This window comes from Lissotriton helveticus, chromosome 4_1 (assembly GCF_964261635.1).
Source record: "Lissotriton helveticus chromosome 4_1, aLisHel1.1, whole genome shotgun sequence".
Lineage (NCBI taxonomy): Eukaryota > Metazoa > Chordata > Amphibia > Caudata > Salamandridae > Lissotriton > Lissotriton helveticus.
Window position 1 is genome coordinate 870,916,508 of NC_136063.1, and position 21,449 is coordinate 870,937,956.

The window sequence follows — 21,449 nt, forward strand, 5'->3', positions numbered from 1 at the left end:
GTTTAGCTGAGCATGAGTGGCTGTCTTGCAGAAAGTGATTTCAAATGTTTTGAAGGGTGTTGAAAATGTGGTCACTTTTTTAGAATAATACTTTGGAATTTAGGAACAATTTACAACAATATGATTATGCTGTGGTGAAGGTTATTTTGCTTGAGCTTGGAGGAACATTACATAAGGCCAAATTTATTTCCAGACCAAACAAGGTAGTGAATTTGAGTCATGCTTTAACAGATCACAGAGTAATACTCAACTGGTGTTTGGTTGAGGGTATTGTGAATGCTATCCTATCCAAGGACCAGAGTGAGTTACACTCTTGTACTCGAAATATGTGCGTTTTATTTTGAATTTATCAAATGTTTTACCAGTGCGGCTGAGAGTTCTATAAAAGAAATATACCCTATTCGTTTTAGACAGTGCATGTCAGAATGGGTGTAACACAGAATCACATGATTTCTGAAGCCTCACTGATGGAGTGAGCTGTGGAAAGGTGAGTCACATCACTGTAGGCACACTTGTTTATGAGCTTGGTGCCTTCAACAAGATAGGTGGTGGGAATGATTCTGTTGTGGGTTCACTTAAAAAATGTTGGACCTGTTGAACAGAGATACCCTGTCATAGTGAGGGAGATGTTCGCTTGCATCAGAGGTTTGGAAAAACATATAGCATACCTATGGTGAGGACCTATATTAAATACGATAATTGACCGTTATTTGATATTTTCTCAGTTTGCAAGAGTATGAGACCCATAGATTGGTTAGCCAGATTGGCCACAAAAAAAATTAAAATTCAGCTATCAGGTTTAGGAAATTCCTGGTGAACAAACATTAGAGCTGATTGCTTATCAAGAATGGCCCTAGAGTCAAATGTAGGAGACAAATGGGAGAAACTGAAAAATGTATCATAACAGAAACAAATATAATTGCAGTAGTATGCACAAGAGAGGAGAAATTAAAGAAAAACATGTGAAATGATAAAGTGATGCTATAAATGTTACATTCAGAGCGTGACTCAGAGAAAAGGCATTTTTACAAGAGATTCAGCTATAAATTAGGTGAATGGATTCTTTTTTCTTGGTGAACAGTTGGGGCCTCATTTATGAAAAGTGACGCATCGCTGCGTGAAAACAGCGATGCGTCACTTTTCACTGCGCACTCCTTGTGACACCAATGATGCGTCATATTTAATGTATGACGCACCATGTCGCAAGGAGTTACAGATACATCAGTGTTTCTGACGTATCTGTAAGCGCAAAAGTGGCGCATTGCTGGAGTGTGTCACAAAAGTGACCCAACTCCAGCAATGCTCCTTTTCACATGGGCAAGCCCCACGTGAAAGGGCCTGCGTCAGTCTTATGCCTGCTGTGTGGCAGGCGCAAGATTTTGATGCAACGGCGTCCTAAAAGTGACGCAGTGAAATCTCATAGATTTCACTGCGTCACTTCTACGACCCTTCCTGGCGTCAATACGCCCCCCTTGCATACATTATACCTGGCGCAGGTATAATGTGGCGCAGGGGTTTACAAAGTGACGCATCTACCTGGATGCGTCACTTTGTAAATATGGTTCAACAAGGCACATTATTCACAAAAAGTGACGCACCGGCGGCGTAAAAGTGACGCACGGCCTCATAAATGAGGCCCTTGGTTCCTCCATTGGGTTCGCACAAGAAGATCCTTGATGTGGGGTATGAAGAACACATAGATGTCAATTTCACCAGAGGATGTAACAGGAAAGAGTTTTGTTGCACTTATTCAGATGAAGATATTATAAAGAAAAATAAGGAGTGCTGCAGTGTGAGTTAAGTGACAACCAATTAAAAAATAAATCACCTCTCAAATGTTTTGTTCTGCGTTTTGGATGGATTTGACAACGGGTAGGTTTTTGTTTCCTTGACCCGTTACGTTATATTCATAGTCATCTGTGATACATGATTGTGCTTGTTGATCCTTTGTCATGATGGATTGAGCCAAGTTTGTGTGAGGGCCCAATATCAAAAAGGTGGTGAAATATTTTGAAAGAGGTCTTTAAGGACTGAGTGTGAGATATCATTCTCACTGTTAGTGTAGTTTAATTTACCTACCATTTCATGGATGAGTTTTTTGGTATGTGGAGTTTAAACATTTAAGGACACTTTTATGTTTGCTGTAGAACAATGGCATGGTTGAAGGACTTAACCAAGTGTCTCTGAAGTGTATGCTGAGTATCTATATTCGTAGGATCGATTTAGATGAAGCAGTGTGAGAAATATGGAACAACCTCTCACTTAGATACTGGAGAGGCTCCATTTGAGCTTATAAGGAGGGTAGGACAGTTTATTCGGATATGTGTATTTTTTGGATTGTTTCCATGCACAAGAGAATAATTAAATGGATGAAATATGGAAAGAGGCTAAAATGGTTGCAGAAAGCAAGTCACTGATGGTCAAAAGGATCTTTGGTAAGTAGACATGGTGAGTTTAGTGTTGATGATTGGGTCACGGTTAAGAAATCTGGATTGGTAAATAAAGGTCATTTATTATTATGTGATACAGTATGTGCGTGTGCAGGAGGTATGTGGCAATGCTGTGAAGGTCGATGATGGACAGGAAGGCCTTGTGAACAGGTCCACAAGATCTCTACCTGGTTTGCACTCCTCAGCATTTGGACGATAAAACTGTGGTCACCACAATTGCATGGAAATTGATTCAAGTTTGTGTTTTACAAACATTTTCAGAGGATTAACTCCTATCAGAGGTATTGAGCACATTTTGAAATACAAAACCCAAATGCGGAACCAGGCACCATATCAATGAAATCTCAATATTTCAGAACCAAAGAGACTTTTGTAGTATGCTAGCTAAGCTAAATAACTTCATGTGAACAATGAGTTTCAATTCAGTATTTTTTCTTACATATCATAAAAAACATCCAAAAAGCACTGAGGATCAAAGCAGCTTATAGCTTCCTTTCATGCAGTTGTACCCAAGCAACAATTGTCTGACTATCTAAACTAAAACTAAAAGTGAACAGTGAAGAACCAAACCTTAAATACGTTGTTTTATCTCAAGAACATTCAAAATTGCTAGGTGCTAAAGTATAACTCAGCAATAGCTTATATAATAAAATTAAAGGCACAGGTCACTGTTTTAGGTCGAGCATGAGCAAGCGCTGCTCTGGCGATCTGTTAAAGGTACTATACGGAGGAGAAGTCCCACCCACATTTTTCATTGGCTTGTGCCTTTGTCCTTCATAACTGCTGGCGTTTGATTCCTTAATAGGCTTGTTAGTCCCTCCTTAGTATGGCTTGTTAGTCCCTCCTTAGTACAGCCATGTCGTCATTTGTATCCTCCCATGGCTACTGGCCTCTTTACAACGTTCTTACACGGTACGTGTACTTTTTCTTTCCCCCCCCACTTCGACTACTGGTTCAGCACAGCACCAGCTTTCAAAGAAATGACAACATGGGCTCATATAAACAATGGCGGCCAGGGATTTTTTTTCCTTCACAGCAGGTGCCAGCTTTTACAAAGCACTGTGGCACACTGCTCCTAATTAGCAATAATGGCTGGCGCATTTTTTTTTTAGCAAAGTAAATAATGTGGATGCGCGACTCGTTGTTTTTATCCTCATTTTATGTAGCGCAAACTTCACCATGAACACCACTCACGTTACACAAGGACACATTCGAGCCATAGGAATGTGACTTTAACTGGGACTGATTTTAAGTGCTCCTATACCGTTGGCTCGAAATTGAGCAAAGTAAAACTGCTTAAAACAATGCTTTTGAAGCCCATACAACTGAGTATGTATATGTATCCTATGCCCGAACTATTTTCTGTTTTAATTATGCTGTGTCTGTTTTGCTGTATCTATTCACAAGTTGACATTAATTTCATTATTTCTACAGCGGATGCTGAAGAATGCGAGTCACGCCAATATATGTCCCCTGTTTAACACACAGTGCCTTGAAGTAGTTAGAAGTAAACCCAGCGCTAGTGCCCTGAAGTCGCTAGAAGTAAACTCAGCGCTGTAAAGTTCAGTAGTGGAGTCAACATTCAAAGCGCTTTCAGCCCCTGGACATTTACGCACTTAGGACTTGGCAGAGAGGTATTAACTGTAAGCACAAATGTATTAATGTGTTTGCTGACATTAATTTAAATAGTTCTACAGCAGATGCCGAAGAGTGTGAGTCATGCCTATAAACATCTCCTGTTTTACACACAGAGTGCCCTGAAGTCGTTAGACGTAAACTCAGCACTAGTGCCCTGAAGTCGTTAGAAGTAAACTCTGCGCTGTAAAGGTCGGTACTGGAGGCTACATTTAAAGCGCTTGCAGCCCCAGGACATTTAAGCAAGTGCCTCCCTGATTGAAGTGCGGCATCCCAATCCGCTGATGTTAAGTCAATTCCTGATGGGGCATTGGCAGAGAGTTAATAACTGTAAGCACAAAAGTCGTAATGAGTTTTTAAGCGGCCCAGGCCTAGCACTTTCTTTGCACTCTCTAGGCGTGTTCCAACAGAAAAAGGTGCTAGCACGTCCCCCCACCCCCCACGGCTCGCCAGATACTGATTTTCTGGGCAAGGCGGTTGGGTGTCTGCAATTTTCTGAGCTCTTTCCGGAAGTTTTATTGCCCGGCGACAGTTCTGTGTACAAAAACCCAGCTCAACAAGCAGCTGCCAGTCATTGGGTCCCGTAAGCTTTAGATTTCACTTGTATGGGCAGACAAACAGTCAAAAGCTATCTGAGGCTTCATTGTGACTTAAAAGATGCCAGGCTTGAATTATTGCCAACTTCCAGCCGCCTTCTGCCCCCCCAGTGTAAATGATTTTTCTTGGATTTCAGGAGATGAGATTTTCCACTTGTTTTAAGCTAATATGCAAATGTTTGAAGGGAGACGCTTAATGATTTTGAGGCAAGAGGGAGGAGAATTGATTCTCAGTGTTGATGCAGCAAAACCAAGTAATCCTAATTTTAGAATCCACCTCCTCGATTATTTAACCACATTGTGGGATCTTGGTCAAATTGTTGCTTTTGTAGATTTTACCTTATCTGCTAAGAGTAGATGTCTTTTGAAACACGTATAGTCTGTTTGCGCTTAAAAAAACGCACCTTTACTGCTACGTGACCATCAGAAACATTTAGTGCCCTTAATTATTAACACAGGTATTAAATCAGGACAAGCACTGAGGCACCTGTCTCGGAGTCTGGATTGAGTTCTGTGGAGCTCTCTGAGCTGACATTTCAGCTTGGAATCAACCACCATCCTATCAGGACAGGTGTGGAAAAATAACAGATCCAGCACTTGTCACTTGCTTTCTTTTCTCCCATGCTGTCTGCTTTCCTTTCATGCACGCTCTATTTGGTTTCATTTTTCTGTGCTCTCTGTTTTCTGTTCAGCTAAGCTCTATACTTTGCTTTCATTTTTCTATGCCGGCTGCTTTTTTCTCATTTGTTCCATGTATGGGTCAGTAATCAGGGGAAGTGCTTATCTGTGCAAGAAGGTCATCAGAGCACACGCATATGCATCTTCTATAAAAATTACTTTCATTGGTCAGGTTACGGAACAGCAATCTTAAATGCTTGTAAACAAAAAAAACATACATAAAAACTTTGTTATTTACAATGTCAATAACTCTAACTTTCACAAATGTGAGACCGATTGCATTGGAAATGCTTATTTTTGTTTGGCCCAGACCTAAAAAGTGCATATTTGTCAACAGCAAAGTAGCTCTGCTTTTCCACCTAGTATATTATATGTTGTCCTGTAGTTCTTTTTGTCTTCTGCCGTTCTAATCTTCATTTACTTACAGTTGATTAGTTTAAATACTGGGGTTATGTGTCAGTCTGGACCACCATGTTTTTTTTGGACAGGGGCTCATAGTGGTTAGGGCCTAAACACCTTTACCATAAGGTAGATAAGAAGAGGCAACAGAAGGGCAAGGGAAGATGGAGAATCTAATAAAAAGCGGTTGGTAAGAAGTGTTAGAGTGGACAGATTCATGAAGGTACTTTGATCACAATACATGGTAGATAAAAAAGAAAGCAATGTATTTTGTGAAGATATGTTAATATCAATATCTTGATCGCCTCTAGTTGGGGGAAATTGTAAGATAAAGAGAAATGTTCCAGGTATCACTATCTATTTAAGGATTGAAATTTAAGATATAAGTCAACTCAGCTTAGTGAGCTATAATGTAAATGCCCTAAATATTTTCCAGAAAAAGAGTGCCATAGGGTCCTGGCTTAGGGATCAGAACTTTTCCGTTATCCTTTTACAAGAAATACATCTAACATCATAATCACAAAAGAGACTCTCCTGGAAATAGATTGACCACTATATATTCTCCTATACCTCAGGAGTCTATAGATGGATAGTGATTCTTTTTAGAAAAGGCTTTGAAGTTACCATAATTGCCACAGGTGCAGATCCATCGTGCATATAGGTGGGGATCCAGTTTAATTAGGATGATAAAAGCTAAATAGTGGCCACCTACTGTGATACAAGTGAAGCTAACCCAGCAACATTATATTGTTTAATATTCACTACCTTATGGGTTAACATAATAGTTGTTGTAGATTTTAGCTGTATACAGGCACACAAATTAAACTCCTCCAATTCTAGAGGAGGAAACTAATCCAAATACAGAGCTGGTATGGCTATGACACATTTCAAACAAGTACTTGAGCTTATTGGCGTCCAAGCCATCTTGATACTTTAAATTACATATTTATATTCAGGAAACACAACACCACATCCAGAATAGATTATGAATTAATATCCCACTCTCCCTCAAGTTACATTTTGGTATCTCCAAACCTACAATCATGTTAAGGCGATGACTCTTTGGCACACTGCTTCTAGGAGAACCATACATGTGTGTATCCTACTGTTTTTCAAGACAGTGTATGGTGAGTGTGAGAAACTGTATTATTTGTTGGGGTGGATGGTAGTGCGTCACAGATAATATTGTCACTACTCTTGTTAGGGCCAGTAAAGTTTCAGTAATTTAACCTGAGCTCAAGTCCTGGTAGCTATGACTCAGAGCAGACAGGCTTAACTTAAACAATGTGCAAAGCATGTAGAAGTACCATAATAATTAAAAAGTGGAAAACACAACAAAATAAAAATCCCACTCCAATGTATATTAATAGAGAATATGTTAATGAATAAAATGATGCAAGAATACAATAAGGGAAACACGAGATGTGAATTTTCAGAAATTTAGATAAAAATAACAGTACAAAGCCCAAAGCACCAACCACTGGCAATTGGTAGCACTAGACCAGGGCATGTCAAAAGTTATGGGCTATAAAGGTCGATCACTAGTCAGATACAGGGGCTGAGTTAGTCTTAGTTAAATAATTACCTTTGTTTCTCAGAAACAGTCCTGGACGTTGACAAATCGTTGATGTGTGTGTCTGCATCAAAGACAGCAGCCTATAGATGGAGCAAGGTTTGATGGCAATGGGTTGCAAGAGGACTATTGGATTGGGACGTATGTCAAAGGGCTGAACGCCAGAACAGTGTGCGCTCAGCTTGTTAGCCCCAGGTTTTGCCTTCTCCAAAGCTCCTAACAGACCTTTATCAAGTACCTGGATAATGTTATCCTGGAAGAACAGATCTTCACGCTTGTATGTGCACAGTAACTCTGCTTCCAATCTGAAATGTCCGAGAGTAAACCGCGGGGAAAAGCCAGGAGTACCCAACCCAACCCAGAGAACCGCTAACCGCCTGCCGCTTACCGCTAACCTGAGCCATCGGCATTTCGAGCCGCACGAGTTGCAGGAGCCGTGATCACAGCGGGAGCGGCGAAGGAGCAGAGTTTGGGGTTGGAGGTCGGAGCTGAGGTTTGAACCATGAGTTGCGAGCTGCGAGCTGCGGCCAGCGGCGGTGTTGTGGGCAGCCGGGAACTAATCACTACAGTACAGCAGGAGTTGCTGGATTTGCCGTGGTTGCTGTGGCTGCCGTGGCTCAGTGCAGGGGGCCTTTGAGAGACCTAAGTGTGACCTAAGTGTGGCAGTAGTCAGAGGAGCCTGTGGAGCTATCAGAGACACAGGAGCTGCTGATAACACAGAGAACAGGAGCAGGTGAAAGCCGCTGGCGTAGCAGGAACCAACAAGAACTAAAACGAGGTGGGAACGGTTGGATTCTGAGTGCGATAGGAGCCGCTGAAGGTTAGGAGCGGCGGGCCTGCTTGCTATATTCCCTATCCCCTATCTCCTATCCTTCATTCCCCACGCCTTAATAATCGAAAAGCATCAAGAGTAAGCGGTTTGTACATTTCTTATGCAATGGTAATGCCAGTTAGGGTTCTTCGCTCACAGTTAAAAGGGAAATCAGCAGTAAATCAGTGTGGTAGTAATTCAAGAGATAAGAGCTCCCTGAAGCCACAGAAAACCATTCGCCGCCGAAAAAACGGTGAGCATCTTACACTTATTAAATCTTACCCATCGGTGTTGACAATGTTCTCAAAAGGGTTAAGATGTTCTAAGCGTGGAAAAGGCTTAAAAGACGAGGAGAAATGAGAGAAGTTAGGTGAAGAATCAATGGATAACCATGTAGTACCAGGGAATAGGGTAGAGTGCCAATTTATAAAACCAGAGGCGCTTTACCCCGCTGTAATCATATGTCAGAACAATGGGGGTGAATCTGATGTGGTACTTCCTCCAAGAGAAATGGATCCATGCCAAGCAGAAAGGGAGGGTAATTCCTCGGAATTGGAAACCGAAACAGCCTTGTCAAGGGTGGAGGAAGATGGTAATCCTCGGGAGAAGATTGCCGAAAAAAAGGAAGTCACCTTAATTTCCCCACTAGCAGATTTGGTAACCCTTTTGGACAATACAAAAATGACTCAGAGATCTGTGCCAGCCCGTCTGCCCATGAAATAACCTGATCCTTTGCCTAGGATAGACTGGCGGTTAGAATCCAGCTTTAATTCCGGGCAGGCGAAACCGGAGGATCTTACATTACCGGACATTGCTATTCAAACAGAAAAGAATGCAGAACGAATGAGGCAGCTGGAAAAGTCTGGTACTTCGGAGATGGACTTAGAATTGTCTCCGGATATTCAAGCCTACCCGCCATTAATAGGAGCTCAGACACGTAAGCCAGCCATGTACAGTAGCACACCTACCAATCTGTCTTTGGCTGGTGATTTGTTAGATCTCTCAGCTGAAAAGATATTGGGAGTTTCGGTGGCTGAGGATAAAAGGGTAGTGAACTCTTTGAACTCTTTGAATATAAGTGAGAACGTTTGGTCAGGGGGTTCATGGAGTTCTTTTTGAGATTGGAGAAAATCATGTCTGCAATTTTGTCTTTGCTGGAGAAAAGTACTTTAAACTCTGATCACATTCTGGAAGTTCTTTCACCTATATAGATAGGTGTTCAAGATCTTAAACAGCTTAAACAAGCCCCATTATCTCCAGAAATGGTCCCTTCACTACCCAGTCAAACAGGTCAATTACATAGTGTGATGCAAAATATTGGTACAAATACAGTGGTGGGGGGACTAAAAGAGCCTATTGATGGCTCTGAAAGAGCTCCCCCCGAAAGTAACCCAATTTCAGGTTCACCTTATCCTAATCCTAAGGAATGTGACAAGGTTCCTATTTTTGGGGAAAAGATAAATATAGAGGTTCCCTCAATTTTAAACCCTGTACGTCTTTTCCCAATTTTTAATAAAATTAATTCAAAGGAACTAAGTCTACAGCCATCTGACGAATTAGGTAACTCCTCAGTTAGTCCACCTCTGGGGGAGGCCTCTCTAGTGAGGAAAGGAAATACTAAAAGTGGCCGTAGGGGGAAGAAGAAGAAGATGAAGAACCGTCGGTTACTGAAACGTAAACAGAAAAAACTGCGGTTCCATCCTGAAAATGAAATAGGAATTAGTTACACATCCCCCTCCATCGTAAAAGTACACAAGGTCCGTGGTGCAACCCATGTTGGAAGAGATACAAAGTTATGGGCAGGAAATTAATCTTCAGTATAATAGCTCAACCATAGAATTGAATGCCCCTTTGACTCAAGGGGGTAAGGAAGCTAGTGAGCAACTTATAGACTTAAACAGTGACCTTAGTTCAGGAAGAAAATTGGTTAAATTAAATAGCCCCGTAATAGACCCTAATGTAGCCTCAGGAGGTGCAGCCCAATACCCCTGTGGGCCTGTTCTGCACTCGTCGAGTGCAGTAACTGGTCAGGGTATGGGTGGAGGTTTGAGAATAACGTCGGTTGATAACAACAGTGGGGGCAAGCCAAAAGGTAATTCACCTACGGGTCAACCAGGCCTGAATACAACTAGGAATACTGAAATAGGTGCTAGGCAAGTGAATAAGGTTCTAGTCTTTAGCACTCTTTTTGAAGCTGAACCAATGATACTAAATAGAAGTGCCCTCCTTAGCATTATTTCCGAAATAGAGGATCTGGGGTTAATCACCACTAAAGATATTGAATTGGTATACTTTGATTGGAGGAGCTCCCCCCTTAGTACTATAGCAACCTTTTCCTCAGGGATAGTATCAGCACTCGTTTTAGCAAATATTGACAGCTTCAGGAAAAGAGGAATAGACATTTTACCAAGTGTTGTTCCGCATAGTACCCTGATCAAAAACTCTGGAGCATGTTATCAGGTGCAAGGGAGGGGTTTCACTGAGTATAAGGATGAAAAGACACACATAAAGTTTGAAGACATGGAAATAACGGTAGGAAGTAAAACGGGAGTAAGAGAAATTAAGTTTCCTACACCCAAGGTTCAGGAGGCCCCTAGAGTGGTCGGGGATGATGAGGTGACAAAATGGAGTTGGGTCGCTGGAACGTTGAATGGGGTAAAAACATCAAGTAAAAAACCTGTGGAGCGGGGTAGCCAATTGGGAAAATTATATCATGGAACGTGGCGGGGCTAGGAAAATCTTGTTACAAGCTTAAATCATTGGTTGACTTAAACCCCATGATCATCTGTCTCCAAGAGACGTGGGCGACGGAAGAGTTCCAGCTAAAGAATTATGATGTGTATTGCAGTATAGCAAAAAAATCCTCAAAAGGGCACACAAGTGGAGGCCTAGCTATTTTACTTAGTTGCAATATAGCATGGGACCCCGTGATATATAAACACCCCTCAAATTGCTGTATCTGTGCAAAACTGAAATTAGAAAATGATAACTTAGGGCATGCAAAGGTTTTGTTTCTGGTAAATGTGTACATTCCCCCAGGGAGGGCATCTAACCCACTGGTTGACTCTATTTGCAGTTTCGTGCAAAGTTTAAGTAATACGGAAGAAAATGCGCGCATATTGATGGTAGGGGATTTTAACGCTATGTTAAATAATAGTGCTGTTATGTCCTTCTCTAACACGGATTTGGAGGAGGTGTGGGCTATTCCAGAGTCTGTACTTCCGGCCCAGTCAAAATCTGATAAACGTGGCCTTTCCCTCTGGCAAAATCTTAGGAATCTTGACTTAGTACTCCTAAACGGTAGATTTCCTGAGGATTCGCCTGCATCTTACACATTTAATGGAACTTACGGTCAGTCCCTTATTGATTACATGGCAATTTCCATTCAATTGTTTAGTGCGTGTACACAGTTTAAGGTGCTCCCCTCTAAGATGAGTGACCATAATATTCTAGAGGTAAAGATGGTTACAAATATCGAGAAGCCTGAACTCTGGAATCAGAGGAAGGAAAATGTCACCTATTCTCGAAATAATGGCCGTACTTATTGGTCATATAAGGTACTTCCGAACTTCCAGAGAGTATTTAAGAACATAGCATTTAGGCCAAGCCCGGAGACTCCGGTCGTGAGATATGAGAGAGTTTTGGCAGCAATTAGAAAATTGGGGAAAAATAAACAAGATATGAGAACCTTCTCTATAGCATTAATTTCATGGGAAATCAAAAAACTGAATAAGGAGATTAATGGGTTGATCAGACTACAATTTAGAGCTCCTAGCTTAAAAAATCAGAGAGAGATATATAGATTAAAACAGGTACGGAAAAGAAAAATAGCATCAGATCGGAGGAAAGCAGAAGATGAAAAAGTATTGGGCATTGATAGCGAAGTTTTGTGACGGTAGAGAAAAATCACAACCTATTTTAATCTCCGAGTCCGAATGGTCCACTTATATTTCCCAACTGTATGCTCCTAATCAATTAGCAGATCAGTCTGAGAGGGTTCTTAAGAACTCAGAATTGGGGGATGATGTAGGAGAACCAACAGAATCGGAAATTGTAGGTTACATTAAGGGGTCAAGATACTCTGGGGCAATGGGTCCAGATGATGTTCCAGTAGCCATAATAAAACAGGATCGTGAAGATTGGGCAACATTTTTATATCCGTTGTTTGCTCATTGTTATGACACTGGGAACATCCCGTATTCCTGGAAGGGAAGTATATTGGTCCCGTTATATAAGAAGGGCCCAAGAAATTCCCCGGCCAGTTTCAGACAAATCTCCCTTTTAGACGCAACGGGGAAACTGTTTGCGAAGAGTATCCTGGGCCACTTGCAGGAGTGGGCATTTGGAAATAATTACATACCTCCGGAACAAACAGGATTCCGTAAGAATAGTGGTACTCTGGATAACATTACCGTCCTACAAACATTAATTGAAAAATATCCTGTGGGCCGAGGGGTCCCGTTGTATACTGCCTTTATAGATTTCTCCACAGCGTTCGATAGGGTAGATAGGGGGACGCTGTGGAGGAAATTGGTTACAATGGGGATCCCAGGGAACCTTTTAAGATGAATAATTGCACTCCATTCCTTGACGTGGACAAAAGTCTTGTTGGGGGGATCTCAAGGCCTATCAAGGAAAATATTTACTCACAACGGGCTGAAGCAGGGGTGCCTTTTGGCCCCTTTACTCTTTTCTATCTATATTAATGATCTGCCGAGTCGGGTAGGACGGAGTAAAGGGGACCCTCCCCAAATAGGTAACCTTAAACTTAGTTGCCTGTTGTATGCAGATGATGCAATAATAATGGACTTAACTCCAATTGGGCTGCAGAGAAGATTTATAGAGCTGGTTAAGTACACAGAAGAGCACTTTTTAAAAATAAACATTTTAAAGAGCAAAGTTATGATTTTTAGCTATCAAGGGTGCAAGGTTAGAAAGAATCTGAGTTGGTTCCTGGGAAGGGAAAAACTGGAAGTTGTGAAATTTTATCCATATTTAGGCAAAATATTTTCAGACAGGTGCTCTGTTAGCAGACATTTGGACCATTGTAAAGGGAAAGCAATTTCACAAGCTTCGGCAATTAATCGCCTGTATATGCAATGTGGGAAAAGACACTTTTCCCACATCATTTCGGTTTACAAAATAAAAATCCCACCGACTTTGAATTATGCTAGTGAAACAGTAGATGAGTGTGAATGGGCCAAATTTGAGAAAGTGGAAGGAAAGATCTGGCGCCAAATATGTAATTTGAATTATGCTGCGCCAATCGCTGCACTTAGGCACGAATTTGGTCTTCTCTCGACATAGGTGTTATCAATGGCTGCCTGTTTAAGGTGGTGTAATGCTTTGATAAATGGCCCCGATAATTTATTGAGGGCAGCACTGCACAGGGAAATATTTGTTAACATGATGGGGAAAAGCGCTATTTTTAGAAACTATTTAAAGGCTTTGAGTATGTTCGGTTTAGAAAAGGAAGGGGCAGCAGCTTTGTGTAAATCCTCGTTAAAGCATATAATTAAAAAGTCAATATATGTGGTTTCTAGCAAAAGAGATCTGAAACTATGTTCATTAAATGGAAGGATGGACTGTATGGTTGGGAGTTCTATTGATAAAAAACCCCAACCGTATGTTCTTTGGAACCTGGAACACGGAGTTCATAGGGTAATTCTGTTGTTAAGAATGAATTTATTACCCCTAAGAATTGTAACAGGTGCCTGGGAGGGTATTCCCAAAAAGGAAAGATACTGTCATCTGTGTAACAGCGGTACACAAGATCTGAATCATGTTTTGATTGTGTGTCCTGCACTCCATTCTATACGACGTAGATATCTAAGGATTGCTTTTTTAAAGTATAATATCTCAACAGCTGAACAGGCCCATAATTGTCTTCTGTCCCCTCCATCTGAACCTATGTGTTTTAAAAAATTTCGTTTTTTCAAAGAGTTTTTAAATGTTTATCAGGTTCGTAATATTGTGAAGTGACTCGAGAGCTTATAATATCTCGTTGTTAAATCATCTATACTGCTGCTAGGGGAGGGTGGGAAATATTTGCCCATGAAAAGAATTGCACAGAGCACTTGCACTTTTTGTATGAATGTAAATAGTCTTTTTTAATACTTTTAGGTTAGATTATCTATATAGCTGCTAGGGGAGTTTTGGTAAATACTCCTCCAAATATTGCACAGAGCACTTGCACTTTTTTTGTGATAAGGTCTTGCAATTTTGTATGATAAGTTAGTGCCTTTCGTTTTTCCCTAAAACCTGTTTTCAACTGATAATTATTATTGTGTATACCTCTCTTTAAATCAGGTTTTCCTGACAGCCCATTGTGTGTTTTAATTGAAAGACGTTCGTTTAAGTGACTCGAGTGTTTATAATATCCCGATGTTAAATCATCTATACTGCTGCTAGGGGAGGGGGGGAAATATTTGCCTTAAAAAATTTCACAGAGCACTTGCACTTTTTGTAGGGGAGTTTTGGTAACCACTCCTCCAGAAATTGCATAGAGCACTTGCACTTTTGTATGAGAAGGTAGTGCTTTTCCCCTTTCCCTAAAATCCCGATTACAATTGTTATTAATTCTTCTGTGTACCTCTTTTTAAATCAGGTTCTCATGACAGCCCATAGTGTGTTTTAATAGAAAGAAGTTATTTTGCATTGATATGATGTTGTCCAGTGTATAGCTTAGTCTACTGAAGGAAATGGTGTTCTCTTTTAATTGTTGGTATCCTAGTATAAAATTGTACTTGTATTTTTACTTCCCATTCTTGTATGTACTGAATGATGTTTTATTTATGTTTTTTATGTGGATTTCTTCGGAATTCTAAATCATAATAAATACTAATTGAATTGAATTGAATTGAAATTGGACAGAGTCCCTATGCAGTTGTTGATGAATGGGGACGGTTCAGAGTGGGACAAGTTCACAGGCCCGTAATTGTCTTCTGTCCCCTCCATCTGAACTGATGTGTTTTAAACTTTTTAGTTTTTTCAAAGAGTTTTTAAATGTTTATTAGGTTCATAATATTGTGAAGTGACTCGAGAGCTTATAATATCTCGTTTTTAAATCATCTACACTGCTGCTAGGGGAGGTTGGCAAATATTTGCCCATGAAAAGAATTGCACAGAGCACTTGCACTTTTTGTATGAATGTAAATAGTCTTTTTTAATACTTTTAGGTTAGATTATCTATATAGCTGCTAGTGGAGTTTTGTTAAATACTCCTCCAAATATTGCAGAGCATTTGCACTTTTTTTGTGATAAGGTCTTGCACTTTTGTATGATAAGTTAGTGCCTTTCGTTTTTCCCTAAAACCTGTTTTCAACTGATAATTATTATTATGTATACCTCTCTTTAAATCAGGTTTTCCTGACAGCCCATTGTGTGTTTTAATTGAAAGACGTTCGTTTAAGTGACTCGAGTGTTTATAATATCCCGATGTTAAATCATCTATACTGCTGCTAGGGGAGGGGGGGAAATATTTGCCTTAAAAAATTTCACAGAGCACTTGCACTTTTTGTAGGGTAGTTTTGGTAACCACTCCTCCAGAAATTGCATAGAGCACTTGCACTTTTGTATGAGAAGGTAGTGCTTTTCCCCTTTCCCTGAAATCCCGATTATAATTGTTATTAATTCTTCTGTGTACCTCTTTTTAAATCAGGTTCTCATGACAGCCCATAGTGTGTTTTAATTGAAAGAAGTTATTTTGCATTGATATGATGTTGTCCAGTGTATCGCTTAGTCTACTGAAGGAAATGGTGTTCTCTTTTAATTGTTGGTATCCTAGTATAAAATTGTACTTGTATTTTTACTTCCCATTCTTGTATGTACTGAATGATGTTTTATTTATGTACTTTATGTGGAATTCTTCGGAATTCTAAATCATAATAAATACTAATTGAATTGAATTGAAATTGGACAGAGTCCCTATGCAGTTGTGGATGAATGGGGACGGTTCAGAGTGGGACAAGTTCACTATTCATGCCAAATATGACTATTGGCATCGGTTCCAGTCATCGGCTGTCAGCCTTTAATGCTCTCTGGAGCTTGAGATTCCTTCAGCGGAGGAGAAGGCTGGAACTGGCGAGTAGTTCAATGTTGGTTCTCTTAAAGAAGAGTTGCTAAAAAGTTGCACCTCAGGAACAGCATTTTGAGGTTAGGACTCCCGTTGCAGCCATCAGCAGGGTCCAGAGCAGGTCCAGCTGAAAGTGGTCAGCTGAGCTTTGTGGAGAAGTGGGCTTCTTGCAGCTTTTGTGACTCTTAACAGGAGGTCAACCACCGACCCTTGGAGTCCACTCCTTTGTCCTGGATACAAGTGGTGGCAGGCCTTGCCTTTGAGCTCTGCTCACAAGTCTCAACAGCAGATGCAGTCCTTCTACAGTCTTCCACAGGTCCAGTAGTGTACTGATGAAGATACCCAGGGGTGCCACAATTATGCTTAGCACTGGCTTGTGGATGAGGGTGAATCCTGGCCCCTCCATAACCAAAAGGGACATATTTGCTAGGGTTAGCCCACTCACATATGTAGCAATTCCGTATTGCCTGGCAGCCAACAGTCCTACACTGCACTTCTCTTTTCAAAGCCCAAATGGTAGAAGCTTTTTTGCCCTGTGCAGAACACCCTTTGCTCACCCAGAGGTGTGACTATATAAATGAGCAAACCCCCACCCCTCAAACCACACTAAACCATTTGTAGGTACACAAAATGGGGAGACAGCCAGGTGTCTGATACATCTGCCAGAGTTAGGGTAGACATCCTTTAGAGCTCAACAGTGCTAATCACTGCCCCAGGACATTATGCTCATGGAGAAAAGACACAACCTGACACCCAAAGCCCTTTGTCCAATGTTTGGGAGCAATGTACATCTCTCTCCAGGGGAGCCATAAAGTGACAACTGGACAATGGATATAAAGCCTTTTTGTATTGGGCAGAAAACAGATAACTTTTTATGTTCCTGCTCCTTCATAGTAATATAAAAGCTAAGCTTACCTTTAACTTGCATTTTAAATTACTATTAAAATGAGTTATCAAACCATTTTTCTAGCTGTACTAAAACTGATTTGAGCACTTATTAAATATAATAGAGTAAACCAGGGGTAGCATATCCAATGGAAGAGGCAGCCTTGCAAATGTGAATGCATTTTCGAGGTTTTCAATACAAGGGAATGCAAAACATTAAACCTACATGTCCTAATTTTAAATTCCATGAACCTGACCCATGAATATTTAGGGCCAACTTTAGGGGTATTAAAAAGGAAGGTTTAGGCCTGTCAAAAGATTTATTTTGACAGGTTGAAATTACAGTTTTAAAACTTCTGCAGCAGACAGCCGCGGTAGGCCTGAAAACATAGTCTACCCTGTCACTATGGTGGTTGCACAATATATGCTACTGTCTAATAATGACAGGTAACTTATAATGCCTGGGCACAAGGGGTACCATTTAATAGGGACATATGGGTAAGTTAAGTCTGACAATCAATGTTTTAGCCAGTTTATCGTATTTAGGGGCCAGATCATGTGCACCCGGCCTGGTAGGCAAAGTCCTAGTGCACATAGTCAAACAAAGAGCAGCATCAGTCCACAGAAAAGAGGTGACTTTGCAAAAAGAGACATTTCCCTACAGTGAGTGGATCTATCAGTGGTCTAAGAGGCCTTTAAATTAATTTTGGAGGCAGAATAATAGCATTTACAACATTAATCAGCAAGAAAAAGGATCATCTCCTTAAGCGAAGACCTCATTGCTAGATTGAAAGCAAAACCATAACCACGTGCAGTTATCAGAAACACATTGAAACAAACAGGACTTATCATTACATACAACAAGATATTGTCAACTAATCAGCAATTGATCAATGCTCACATGAAAAGTGAAAATTTGCTGGACAATTGTTTTGTATATTGGGATAAGAAGGATTCTAAACACAGAATAGAGAAAATTACAGACCCAGGTACAGGTTTACAAACTACAAATGGTTACCATATACAAGGAGTTTCTAAAAGTTTTCTTAAATTATTATAAGAAGCTATGTAATTCTGAAAAAATGATATCTTTATTAAAATTGAATTTCTAGCTTTTTTTACCAGCTTTCTCAACACAATATGGTTTTGCCATTCTCAACATATTTCAAAGGAAGGGGTAGCTACTGCTATTGCAGCTGACCAGATGGGAAGGCTTATGGTTGAGACAGATTAACGTTTTCTCAAACTTTTTAATTGATCCCCTTAGCAACTCTTTGTATTTATCGTTTGGTAAGGGGAGAGCTGTGTTACTCACTTTTCCATCACATACAAAGCCTCAAGATAACTTTTCATTTTGCAGATCTATTTATCTACTACATCGTGATTCCCAAATATTGACAAAAGGCTTTTCTTGCAAACAGGCTCCCACCTCTAATTCATGCTGTGATACACCTGGATAAAATAAGTTTATTCCAGGAAGTAACATAGCCTAGAATACACACTATTTCCCTGAAATAATTGATTACCTAACTACAAATGAGATGCCAACTGCAATTATACTTATTGACGGAGAGAAAGCATTTGGTCTTATAGAATGGGAATGCCTTTCACTCATCCTTGCAAAGAGCCTATTATTGTCCCATTTCAAGAGTATGATGACATTTATTTATAGGGGTGTTGCCCACCTTATAATAAATAGCAGGTTTATTATTTGTATTTATTTATTTGAGTTTTATATAGCACTTGCTAGACTTGATGGTATCATCGCGCTTTACATATCATGTGAACACATTTACTAGAAGTACATGTAGGGATCTGCGAGGGTCAAAACAGTCAGAGAGAAAAGTAAAGAACAATAGAGCATTAAGGTAGTCAAATTCGTCACAAAAGTGTATAACAATAGAGCATTAATATGATGGCACTCAAGACAGATTTGCGACTGAAAGGAACAGGCTACCCACTCAATCCGATCCTGTTGATGTGGGTTGGAACTTTGGGAAACGTAGATCAACTTGTGCCTTTGTTGAAGTAGTTGTTAAACTGTAGAGATTTGAGGTCCCTCTTCAAGCAAGAGAAGGAGGGGTTGCCTTGGAGATTCTTGGGGGGTGAGTTACAAATTCTAGGAGCATTTCCTTAGAGAGTGCCTGGGATGATTTATTTTTCAGAACTTGAGTTATGAGAAGAAAAGAGTTGGAGCTTTTCAAGCTCAGCCTCTCTTAGCTCTTGATAGTTTGTTTTTTAGGTATTTGAGTTTTTTTGTATGAAGGGCGTTTTGGGGGATAGAAGCTGTTGTGAAGGTGCATCTTTTTTCAATGGGAAGCCAGTTGAGACTCTTAAGAACAAGAGAGATGTGGTCAAACTATTTAAATGATGAGCCTGGAAGCCACATTGAGAATTGCTCTTAGGGTCACAAGGTGACTTTTCAGAATTCCTGTGAAGATGATGTTGCTGTAGTCAAGTTTCAAGAGGACTAGTGATTGCATCTTAAGAGCGTCAGGGGGAATAAATTGCTTGATTTGTTTGAGATAGTTTAGTGTGCAGAGTGCTCCTTTGGCTGAATTGCTGATGTGCCCCTTCATTGACAGGTTTTAGTCCAGGGTGATACCCAAGGGCTTTACAGAGTTAGACAGTGTGATAGAACAGTTTAGTGTATCCAAATTTATGAGCCTTTCTTGGATAGGTAACAGTTTAGCTTTTGAGGAGAGTAGTAGTAGTTGAGCATTGTTGCAGTTCAGCTTAAGGTGGTTGGTGTGTAGCCAAGCTTGTATGTTAATTTAGTGTGGAATGTAGATGCCAGATCTCACTGGGTGATTTTATTTTGTAGTAGATTTGTGTGTCGTTTGCATATAGGTGATACTTAACCCCTGCTTGGTTCAGAATAACTGTGAGGGTTCTGACGAAAAGATTCAATTGGGCTGGAGAGATGATTGAGCCTTGAAGTATACCTTGTGGAACCAGTGAAGGCTTTGAGAGACAATTTTTGATTTTTATTTGTTGAGAGCAATGTTGCACAGAGGACGTTAACCATCTCAGGACTGTGCCATGGATACCAGAACAGTTCTGGAGTGTCTCAAGCAAGCTGGATGATTTACTGTATCAAATTAGAAGAAAGTGTCACCCCCAGAGTAACGTCCCCTGAGTGCACAGCCAAGGTTCCAAAAATGGAGTAATCAAATGTTAATCAAAATTAGAAGCACTAGTCAGATCACAATTAGAATTTATTCCATCAATATGATTGTTCAATCACCAAATTTTATGCCATAGCAACGCAAACTGGGATAAATATATCATGCTTTGCAGACCCAATGTATTTCAGGCAAGCAAAGCCCTTCATCAGGGGAAATTGCATCTGAAAGTAATGAAGCACAAAGCACACAGGTCTGTCAAGGATATTAGGGGGTGAGTTCATAAAAAGTGGTGCATAAAAGGTGATGAAATTAAAATAAAAAAGAGATAAAAAGAGACAACCTTGATGCTGTAAAAGAATAGGAAGATATAAGCGACGACCTTAAGAATATTTGAAGCCAGTGTGTCAACAGTTGCAATACATGTGAGTCTAGTTTGAAAAAAGAAGTGAAATCTTTCAACATGTCAAATAACATTCATGTATATGATGCATCCAAGTAAAACAAACCTATATCAAAACTGAGGGACACCTTTCTGCACACAAACAATCATACATAGGATATTGCTGTTTCTATGTGTGCTGCACAATGCAGCACACATAGAAACAGCAAAAAAGAGGAGAAACTAAGCATTACTCCTTGTTTTGCCTGTTTAAGACCAGGTTTGCTCTGGTCCTAATTTTGGTGCTGTCCCATATTTACGCTACCCTTTTAAATATGGGGCAGTAACAAAATAAACGGGTGTAGCTGCAGAATGCCCACTGCAACACCCATTTCCCACCCCTTTCACACTAAATATTGTGGCAAAGGGTGCCTTATTCACAAGGTGGCGTTAAGCCATGTTAGGAGGATTAACGCCGCCTTGTGAATAAGGCAAAGTCCCTATCGCCACAGGAACATCAGAAAAAGTGATGTTCCTGTGGCAATACGGCTTGTAAATATGCCCCAAAGTGACATTTGGCTGACCTATTTAGCTATAGGACACAAGATTCCAGAGGCCATTCCCTGCAACTGCCCAGCTGACAAGCACCAACAGGATCTGCATAAAGCTGCCTGCTGGCCTCTTCTGGAGTGAGTCCTAACTCTTAAGAGATGCACAAAGGTCCTGGACTGTATGCTAGTGTGAGAGTGTAATCCTCCAACTTAAAACTTAAAGAAACAGACTTCAGGTGAAAATCCAGAGGCTCTGAGCTCTTCGCATCAAAAAGAACCAGACCCATCTC